The sequence below is a fragment of the Bactrocera neohumeralis genome, chromosome 5 (assembly GCF_024586455.1).
Source record: "Bactrocera neohumeralis isolate Rockhampton chromosome 5, APGP_CSIRO_Bneo_wtdbg2-racon-allhic-juicebox.fasta_v2, whole genome shotgun sequence".
Lineage (NCBI taxonomy): Eukaryota > Metazoa > Arthropoda > Insecta > Diptera > Tephritidae > Bactrocera > Bactrocera neohumeralis.
In genome coordinates this window covers 16192988-16204544 of record NC_065922.1, presented here as the reverse complement: position 1 = coordinate 16204544, position 11557 = coordinate 16192988, and the positions used below count along the sequence as shown (strand labels likewise).

The 11557-nt window shown below is 38.5% G+C and overlaps 1 non-coding gene across 1 annotated transcript; it reads right to left on the bottom strand.

The window, feature by feature from the left end:
• Nucleotides 1-8938: 8938 nt before the first annotated feature.
• On the bottom strand, nt 8939-9020 carry Trnas-cga (transfer RNA serine (anticodon CGA)). The gene has a single exon. It is a non-coding gene; the product is annotated as a tRNA-Ser (tRNA).
• Between the last annotated feature and the right edge of the window lie 2537 nt (nt 9021-11557).

Genomic DNA, 11557 nt, shown 5'->3' with positions numbered 1-11557 from the left:
TCATATCCTAGCCATCCGATTTTTGGAAGTCTATAAATATCATAATTTTCTATTAGATTTAGATAAGACAAACAAACGAGGATTGCACCAGTAAGGTTTATTGCGTCTTCTCCTAAGTCACAGCGACTCTCCTAGTCTCAGGGGGCCTATTCTGTAACTCGATTCGAAAATGTATTCTATTCGAAATTCGGATCTACTTTATCATTAAGCGAAAGTTGTGCCACCTGTGATTTTTTCGTTTTTGCTTTCTAAGAGCTTGATATTTTATTCGAAAATTTTTTCGAGTTACAAAATAAAAAATCGCATAAAATTTTTTCGCAAAATCTCATCGGTTGATAATTTCAATATACTGTTAGATTGGTTCATGACATTTCCTTTTTGAAGATAATTTCATTTAAATGTTGACCGCGGCTGCGTCTTAGGTGGTCCATTCGGAAAGTCCAATTTTGGGCCACTTTTTCGAGCATTTCGGCCGGAATAGCCCGAATTTCTTCGGAAATGTTGTCTTCCAAAGCTGGAATAGTTGCTGGCTTATTTTTGTAGACTTTAGACTTGACGTATAGAATGAGGACCAACCACAAAAAGATAGTCTAAAGGCGTTAAATCGCATGATCTTGTGACCTGGCCAATATCGATTTGATCTCATACACAGAGACCGCTTTGAGTGCCGCTTGACAATCGCTTAGTATAATTATACTTTCAATGGGATAGTTGCGTTGGAGGATTATCTCTTCGCACCGACTTATAGCTAACCTGCTTGGAATTTGTTTGGAAAACTACCCATAGTTATGGAGAGTTTGGTGCGTGGTCTTGCGCCCCCTGCGCCAATTCACTCTGACGTTTTCGAACCGTCGGTATACCACTTGATTGTACTATCCCTAAGCAGTAGTTCGAGAGCGGAATCGTTCCATTCAGCCTTACTGCTGAGGGTAACCTTGAACTTCCTAATGAAGTTTACACTTTTGGTAATGCTCTTTCTTGAGAGAAGAGTCAGTGGTATTTCACCACTTAGGTCATTCATGCGCTGAGAAGAGATTACCTTACTTCTGCCAAACCCTTTTGGAGCAGTGTGTGTTTGGCAACCTGACCGATTGCTATGTGAAGTGGTGTGAGATCCAGTATGACTTCGAGGTCTAAGCCACCTCTCCATATGTGATAATCGGTCGCACGATCATGGTGTACAACCACCTGACAATCCTTGGTTTGCAGCCCCAGGATCTACCAGCTAACTGATAGCACACCATAAGTGCTTTCGTAGCTTCGACCATGGGTCAGGTCAACATGTTGCTTCCATTCCATTTTCATTTCTATAAAAATCGCTCTCCAAGTGAATGCAAATCCGCTAATCCTCTCTGAACCCAGATATACGGGAAGGACCTATTAAGAATTCTACATATTTTGCCAATGTTGATGGAATTCACACTAGTCGTGCATCGCATGAGAGTCAGCAAGTGGCAAAGTGGGGCGCTTATTAGTGGAATGCATGAGAGAAATAGGCGTAACATCTTGCATATGCAATAAAAAATGAAATAATCTAAATATTAAATTAAATTAACGCAAATTGCTTGTACTACAAGGTAAAAGGTGCATGCATAGCGTTTTATTGATAATTGTATATATGAAAGTACGTAATTTTTATTGAAGTCAGTGGCAGCCTGCACTGCAGTGAAGCAGCTAACATAAATGTGAAAACATTTAAATGGGGTTCTTGGGGGGTTATTGATTTTTTTATTTGATTCTCGTGACTCCATCCGAACGAACGATATGAGTATGTATCTGTTTTATTTGCCGCTGCCTTTGAAATTTGGGCTTCCTGTTGAGCTTAGGACCCCGAAATGAATAAAATCCTAAGTATTATTAATATGACTTCCTTATGTTACACCAACAACTGAGCAGATATTCACCATGCGCTATATGTTAGAAAGATAAAGAAGAACTACAAGCGAAATGGGGGTCCGTGTGATTGAACCCCAGAGGCCTAGAATTGTCTGATTCTGCGATTAAAAACTACAATATTTGGAAAACAGCGGCAGAGAAGTTTTGCCTCACCCTCATTATAGCCCAGACCTTGCTTCTTCAAATTACTACTTGTACCGGTTGATGCAGAACTCACTCACTTTTTCATATCAGAACAGGATGTTAAGAAAACGGCCTGATCCATACGTGGAAACCAAGCCGACGGAGTTCTTTTAGGATGAAAGAGGGAAAAATATTACAACTTGAAATTGTAGAACAAGAAACTTCACGAATATTGTTTACAATGTATAATGGGACTATATCTGCTTTCGAGATATCCAGAATGTTTGTGGGAATGCAGTATTTGAACATGTGACCAAAGCGAGGATTCAATTAACTTTTTCAGATACACTTTAGACCTTTAAATACCAAGTGTCTTCAGTAATTACTGATATTCATCGTGAATCTGTGTCCAGCTCTGGATATTTTCATTGGCAATCTGCACTGGAACAGAACTTCTTGGGTTGGCTTCCAGTCATTTTTCGAGGTTAAAACTCATCAAATTTATGTGAATATGTATGTTTATTCGTGAGAACCATACCTCTACTACTTAAGGGGCTAAAAACTATATTCGATTTAGACAAAACTAAATCAAGAAATAACGGGCTTTTCAATGAGAGGGCTACAAAAGCGGTTTGGGATATCAATGAAGTTCTTTATTCCTGCGAAAGTACATTCGATGCCATTATGTATGGAATTCGATTTCTTTTGCATGGTCATCACGGGCCCGCTTGCAAGAAGTCTAGACGCTGAACCCAATTTTCGACGGTTTTCAAGTATAAATCGGTAGATACTACTGAAATTTCACTTTCGATATTCGCACGAAGTTCATCAACCGTCGCTGGCTTGTTGGCATAGACCATAGTCCCACAGGAAGTAGTCTAATGGCGTCTAATCGCCATTTCGTGAGATAACACGTTCACCAAACTTGGCTTTCAATAAATCGATTGTGACATTCGCTGTGTCACTTGTGGCGCCGTCCTGTTGGAACCACATATTGTCCAAGTCCATATTATCCAATTCTGGCCAAAAAATATTCGATTATCATTGAGAGGTATCGAAAAAGAAGTACGGCCCAATGACGCCGCCGACCCATAAACCGCACCAAACCGAAATTTTTTCGCGATACAATGATGTAGGTGTGGTTTGCTGCCTGACCAGTAACGCATATTTTGTTTATAGACGAAGCCATTCAACCAGAAAAGAGCCTCATCGCTGAAGATGATTTTTCGATGAAAATACGGATCATTTTCAAGTTGTTGATCAGCCCAATTCATGAACATACGACGATTTTGGTGGTCAAGCGGCTTCAGTTCTTGCGTCACTTTGATTTTGTAAGGATGTAGGCCAAGATCTTTTCACAAAATTCGCCACAACGACGTCACCGAAATGCCCAACGTTTGAGAACGACGTGTGAAAGATTGATTTGGGTCTTCCTCAATTGATGCCCTAGCGGCAGCAGTATTCTCGATACTTCGGGCACTTATTTATCTCACTGGAAAGGAAACATTTCGTGCTGTGCCTGTGGATTAAAATTTTTCCACTAGACACTCTATTGTTGATCTGAGAAGACGATTATGACGACCATAAATTGGACGTAGCGCTCTTAAAGTTGAGATCACTGACTCCGAATTTCGGTAGTAAATTTTCATAATTTCGATCCGTTGTTGGATCGTATATCTTTCCATTATGAAATGCCAAGCCGTACTGAAGAGAAATGTCGAAAAAGCGGGAAAAAATATGGCGTCGTTTGCTGCCCCTATCGGTCTACTTTTGTAACGTCCCTATTGAAGACCCCATGGGGATAAAATGCATGACTAGTATTAGATAAAGCTGAATCAAGAAATATTTCTTCAAGGACAAGCATTGCAGTAACTGCCCTAAAAGCACCTCAAAAGGACTAGTCTGAGTGAAGTTTCTAATGTTCCTAAGTAAGTGCGCCCTTCTCAAAATATTTTTATATACACCACTGCCTACTTACTTGTACATATGTATGTATGTATGTATGTGAGATGGTGTGCATCAATGCATTTGCAGCAACGCATTGGAAAACGCTTGCGCCTCAATACAATCGACATGAAAAAATGCTTCATAATCAGCTTAAATTGCATATCATAAACAGCAAATACAATGTACCCACATACACACACACACACACACACATAACTACTTGCATGCAAATGTATTTTGCGCGCTTGCCTGCCTGCCTACAACGACTAATTAGCATATTATGCCGTAATTAGTTGTAGGTAATTAATTTGAGTTGTGTTGTACTTTGCGTTGTTGTTGTTGTTGTACTTGCTGTTGTTTTTGCTATCGGCTTCGCCTGTGGCGGCGGCGGCCATGACAGTGGCAGTGGCAATCACGCTTGTGGCCACAGCTAGCAATTGTCTATTGCAAATATTGCTATTGTTGTTGTCCGTATTGCTGCTGTTGTTATTGTTGTTGTTGCGCAATTATGCATTGGTTTGAAATTAAAATGCAGCTACATCTACATATGCATGTCTAGCAGTAAATCTGATTTCGACAGCTTTGATTGCCAGCAACAAAAGCACAAAAGCTGCAGCAGCAGCCGCAACAACAACAACAGCACCACCAACAGCTCCAACAATTGACGCAAAATGCAACATGAAAAGCAGTTACAGCAAACATACATCAAAGCAGTTCAATATTGCCTATTTTAGCAGCAGCAACACTAACTGCAACAACAACAACAATCCCAACTGTTTGCTGCTTCCTTCTTTATTATTAATTGCATTTTATTTGTAGCTGCAGCTTTTGATGCAACACGGCTGTTGCATGTTGCCAGGCGTGTGTGGATTGCTGCCTATTATGTTTGTATGTATGCATGTGTGTTTGTGTGTGTGCGAATTGCCAGACAGTTACATTTTGTTAATTTGCAATTGTTACGGTCTCAGCTTGGCAGCAGCGGAATCAGCAACATGCAAAAGCAATGGAAATGTTGCTGGGCTGTAACTTTTATATATATGTATGTGAATGTATATGTGTGTGTATATATATTATATATGTCTGTTTGTATGTTTGCCTGGCAACTTTGGCGCGTTCTTCGCTTGAGTCTTTTGTTTCAGTTGCTGTCTGCTGCTAATTGCAATATAAATGCGGCATCGCCAATACACACACATACAAATATATACTTACACATATATAATATATGTCTTATATATATATGTTACTGCATGTGCATTGCGAATCGGTTTGCTTTTGCTCATTACATTGTCTTCCTCTGTTCTTTTTTGTTGCTTGCAACCTAAAATTGTTGAACTCAAATGCATGATGAGGCCTTCCTTAATTCCTAAACAGTATAATGAGCCGAAATTGGTTACAGCTCACCAAAGTATGCGTCAGAATGTTTCTCAACGTTTTCGTTGTGGTGTAGAGGTGGTCGAAAATGCGCCACGCTCCGGAAGGCCTGTCGTCGAAAATTGCGATAAAATCGCTGAATTGGTCGAAAGAGACCGGCATAGTAGCAGCTGAAGCATCGGTCAAGAGCTGGGCATGAGTCATCAAACCGTTATAAACCATTTGAAGAAGCTTGGAGTCACTAAGTAGCTCGATGTATGGGTGCCACACGAATTGACGCAAAAAAACATCTTTGACCGTATCGACGCATGCGAATCGCTTCTGAATCGCAACAAAATCGACCCGTTTTTGAAGCGTATGGTGACTGGCGATGAAAAGTGGGTCACCTACGATAACGTAAGGCGCAAACGGTCGTGGTCGAAAAGCGGTGAAGCGGCCCAGACGGTGGCCAAGCCTGGATTGACGGCCAGGAAGGTTCTTCTGTGTGTTTGGTGGGATTGGCAGGGAATAATCCACTATGAGCTACTCCCCTATGGCCAAACGCTCAATTCGGACCTGTACTGCCAACAACTGGACCGCTTGAAGGCAGCACTCATGCAGAAGAGGCCATCTTTGATCAACAGAGGCCGAATTGTCTTCCATCAGGACAACGCCAGGCCACACACATCTTTAGTGACGCGCCAGAAGCTCCGGGAGCTCGGATGAGAGGTTCTTTTGCATCCACCGTATAGTCCGGATCTCGCACCAAGTGATTACCACCTGTTTCTGTCCATGGCGAACGCGCTTGGTAGTTTGAAGTTGGCCACAAGAGAGTTCTGTGAAAATTGGCTCTCCGAGTTTTTTGCCAATAGGGAAGCGAGCTTCTATGAGAGGGGCATTATGAAGTTGGCATCTCGTTGGGAACGCGTCATAGAACAAAACGGCGCATATTTGACTTGAATCGCATTATTGTAACCAATTGTATGAACAAATGAAATTCAATAAAAATACCGTAAGACTTTTTTGACAACCTATATATATCTTTTTAATTATACCCTGAACAGGGTATATTAAGTTGTTCACGAAGTTTGTAACACCCAGAAGGAAGCGTCGGAGACCCTATAAAGTACATATATAAATGATCAGTATGTTGAGCTGAGTCGATTTAGCCGTCCGTCCGTCTGTCTGTATATATAGGAACTAGTCCCTCAGTTTTTAAGATATCGTTTTGAAATTTTGCAAACGTTATTTTCTCTTCAAGAAGCTGCTCATTTGTCGGAACTGCCGATATCGAATCACTATAACATATAGCTACCATACAAACTGAACGATCGGAATCAAGTTCTTGTATGGAAAACTTTTGCATTTGACAATGTATCTTCACGAAATTTGGTATAGATTATTTTCTAAGACAACAATGTAATCTCCGAAGAAATTATTTAGATCGGCTCACTATAGCATATATGGAAAACTTTCAAAACCTTACAAAATGAATAACTTAGGCTCACGAAAAAACATAACTACATTTTCACATAGTTTAATACAAATTTTTATTATTTTCAAAATAGGCTCCTAATAAGCCAATGCAAGCGTGCCAACGCTTAATCCAATTTTCCATACACTTGTTAGCCTCGGCGAGGCCTTCAGCTCCTTCAGCGAATTTTGTTTTCGTCTGCTCATTTTGTAGCGCTATTCGCTAGATTATTGGACAGTTCCACGACATATATATTCATAAACCTATTACTTGTCGTCAGTAATTATGGGATTAAGAAATGTAGAGTCATCAGCTACGTTGCCAAGAATATCTTTTTCAATCTCTATTCGACGCCGTTTTTGCAACATATTTAACCCTTTTGGTAGGAGTCTAATATTGACACGTTTCATACCCAAAACATTAGCCAAAATGGGTTGAGTCGATCCATGAGATGAGCAGCGGATCTCTGCATGATGATTTTAAAGCATTGTTTCTTTCACAATTTCGATTCCTATTAACAAAGATAAAGGAACAACTCGCATGAGTTAAGTTTTCAATGACTTCGCGACCTTCATTGAATGCTTTGTGTTATTCAAATACTTGTGTTCGTGATAATGTATACTAACCAAAACGGTTTTAAATAATTCCGTAGCCCTGACTCCATTAACTTAACTTTTCCCTCCTGGTGAAAATCAGAATCACCAAAAAAATGTTCGCGTCGTAAACAAACAACTGTCAAACCCACACTAATTGACATATGGAGATCAAGCTTCCCACGAACTTTAAAAAGAGAATTTTTTGTCTATTCGGTTTTTGGTACGGCTCAGCTTAAATGGACCAGTCTGAGTCATATTTGATCAAATGGTAATATATATATATATATATAGTATTCGCTGCAGAAAAAATTGCTTCCGGAAACCCAAACCTTGTTGAGCGAGACCTTATTGAGTGAGTCATTAAGCAGTCAGAAAAAACCGCATTAACCTCAAATTTGGCAATATTTCTTGCCCGAAGCAGTGATTCACGTTTTCTGTTGACATTATTGAAACGTTGAAGTAAAAAATCGCTGAAAGACTTAAATGTGTCGCTAGAAGTTTCAATATATCAATAAGATTAATAATTTTCATACATAAATTGTGACAAAAAAGGACCCGGAAATCATAAACGCAAAATATTTTATTATTCATCATTCATTAATCATTCATTTATTTTCTCGCCTTGAAAATAATCCACACCAGATATAATACACTTATGCCAACGATTTTTCCAGATTTCAATCTTCGAAACACCTTTCATAAGCACTTTTTGGGATGGCCTTCAGCTCCTTCAGCGAATTTTGTTTTATCTCTTCGATAGACTTGAAACGGGTTCCATTCCGATGACTTGACCATATCTCACATATCTCATCTGCTCGACATGAATGTGGGATCGGAATTCAAGTCCAAAAAGACCTGTTTAGGATCTTTTCTCTCTAGCCAAGAACGCTCTCTCATTCGAACATAGATGTCGAGCTCTCTAGTTATCTCTCTAACACTTGCCTAATGATCTTCAAGCGCCATGCCCTTCAATTTTTTAATATTTTCATCAGTTGAAGAGGTCGAAGGTCGTCCAGAACGAGGCATGTCTTCAACGTCTTTGAAGGCTTTGTACCACTCGTAGGCTTGTGTACCTTTCTTGTGTCTTTCCAGTCAGTCTACATTAACACATTTCCCAAATCAAGTACAATATTATATAGTTCTCCCTAGAATTCTATACTGGATCCGGCCCTGAATTAAGGACAGTCTACCTACTTAGCAAAATACATTTTTTCGAAATATCATTTACTAGGGGACTTTAATTACAATTTTCGGGTGCTTTTTTGTCCCAATGTATATGAAAGTGTATTAGTTTTCTACTTTTTTAACACAACCGTTTTTCCTTCCAACATATTTTCAATGTGATAATGAAAACAAATACAATAAATCACACTTGAACGGCGCCAGAAATACAATGAAAGTGAAATGTGAAAACAAAAACGCAAAATTATTATCTTCACTGCATTTCTCACCTACTCTAGATAGGGATTAAGAGTGTTTTGTGATAAGATACCAGTAAAACAAATTATCATACTATTTTAAATTTCAAAAATAAGTAGCAAAAAGTTCGTACCGCAGCCGGTAGGATTCGAACCTACGCTCCCAGAGGGAATCTGATTTCGAGTCAGACGCCTTAACCACTCGGCCACGACTGCTGCGTCGCATTGCCTGCCAATGTGCTCACACCACCGCCACTCGCTTATCAACCGAATACCAACGAAACATTGTGAATAGATAAAAGGAACCCTTATCTTGCGAATATAGATAAGTGCAAAAATTTGTCAATAGTATTAAATGTTGCTTAATTAAAAAGACGAATGTGCCGACATTGTTTACGAAATATTTTATAGATAAAGACTCAAATGTGGGACAAAAAGTGGGGGTTTAAAATCGATGCCGACATTAAATGAAATTTTATAGAAATACTTCAGTACTGTGGCAAAGTGCAACGCATAAGGTTAATAAAACAACTTTGCAGTTTACCGTTAGACGTAGTGCTATGGATATGTGAAAGTTTTTTGTATGTGAAAGAGAAATAAATGTGGCAGAGGAGATTAGTGAATAAAGTTTAGGCACGAAATAAATAACTAATATATAATAGTAAAAATTTACTGCTGCAACTATAATAACTTTATAAAATTACATTTACAACAACAATATACGTGAGTATAAGTACAAAATGTGGAAGGATAATTTTTTAATTATTTATTTTTATACCCTGAACATTAAGTTTGTCACGAAGTTTGTAACACCCAGAAGGAAGAGTCGGAGATCCTATAAAGTATATATGTATATAAATTATCAGTTTGTCGAGCTGAGACGATTTAGCCATGTCCGTCTGTCTGTCTGTCTGTCTGTCTGTCTGTCTGTCATCTGTCTGTCTGTATATATTCGAACTAGGCCCTCAGTTCTTAAGATATCATTTTGAAATTTTGCAAACGTTATTTTCTCTCCAAGAAGCTGCTCATTTGTCGGAACTGCCAATATCGGACCACTATAACATATAGCTGCCATACAAACTGAACAATTGGAATAAAGTGCTTGTTGTTTGAAAACTTTTGCATTTGACAAGATATATTCACGAAATTTGGTATGGATTTTTTTAGATCGGTTAACTATAGCATATAGCTGCCATGCAAACTGAATGATCGGAATCAAATGCTTGGTTTGCTTCGTCGAAAAAATACCTTTTTTTTTGAATTTTTTAGAAAAAATTACTTTTTTGATTGCTGTAGGTTAATTTTACTTATTATTATATTAAAGTACAACATTTGAAGGATACTTAAAAAAAAGTTTTATCGAAAAATAAGGAGGAATAACGGATTTATCGTCGATCTCTGTAGGCACCTCGAAAAAAAGTTGTGGTGCGGTGACCAGCCTACAGCATCACTGGATCATTGTGCAAATTTTAAACCAAAAAATTCAAATGCTTGGAGCTTTGAGTTTTAGTTTAATTTTTAGATACATTTTTGATACCATTTTCAAATTAAAAGATGAATGATTTTGGACGAAAAAAAATCGACCTATTTTTTATTGTAAAATTCTAAGAAATTAAAATTTTTTATTTTTTTCGACGTCATTCGAGAATATATATATGTATAATATTTGTACAAAATTTCAAAACGGTCGATGCAGTAGTTTTTTCTGTAGGCTGGTCACCGACTTTAAAAATGACATATTTGGGAAAATCGATTCAAAGTTTTGTACACTCAGATCAGGTAGCTGGAAAGCGCGCAAACCTAAGTTAGAGGTACCGTTATTCAACCTGCTGTAATTTCGTTAGTTTTTCTCCGAATGACCTAAAATTTTAACACAATATTCTTGAGATGTTTTTCAGAAAAAAAAATGGAAATAAAAATCAATTGTCAAACCTCTTTTCCCCCTTTTCCAATGACTCAATACGTTTTCCCCGTAGCGATCGTTTGAGCTTGCTGAATAGCTATAAGTCACACGGAGCTAAGTCAGGCGAATACCATATTGGTTGAAAAAATTCACAAAGAATCTATGCAGTATGCGACGGTGCATTAATCGTGGTGCAAAAACCAAGAGTTGTCGACTTACAATTCCGTACTCTTTTTACGAATAGCTTAAAGCAAACGACGCATAACACTCCAGTTGTATCGTATTCCTGGTTGACAGTTGGGCAGGTCGGAAGGAATTCGGAGTGCACCACATCTTTATAATGGAATAGAACTGTCAACATAACCCTGACTTTCGACCTGCTTCGACGTGGTTTTTTTCGGCTTGATTGATTATATGTTTCCGGGTTGTAAGCAGAGATCCAAGACTCATCGCCAGTAATAATAAGACTTAAGGCAAGGTGACCGCTTCACGAAATGAAAATATTGCTTTCGTTCTGGCAAGTATTGCTGAAGACTGTAATTTTTTGCCGCCGTATTCACGTATTTCACTGTTAAGTTTTTTTTATTAGTATCATTGACAGCTCGACTTTGGAGGACTTTTGTGACTATTTAATATGTCCTAACCAGGATAGCTATTCAGCCTTGATCGTTCGTGCATCATCATTTACAAAGAACTATTTTTCTGTCTCGATCTTAAAACTTTGTCTCTGTAATGTCTCGAATCCAGTCATCTATTTTGAAGACGAACTCTGCAAACGGACTAAATACTGATTAAATGACATTTTTCCTGGAGAAGGTAGTTTATTTCAGACCACTTAGAATGTCACCTG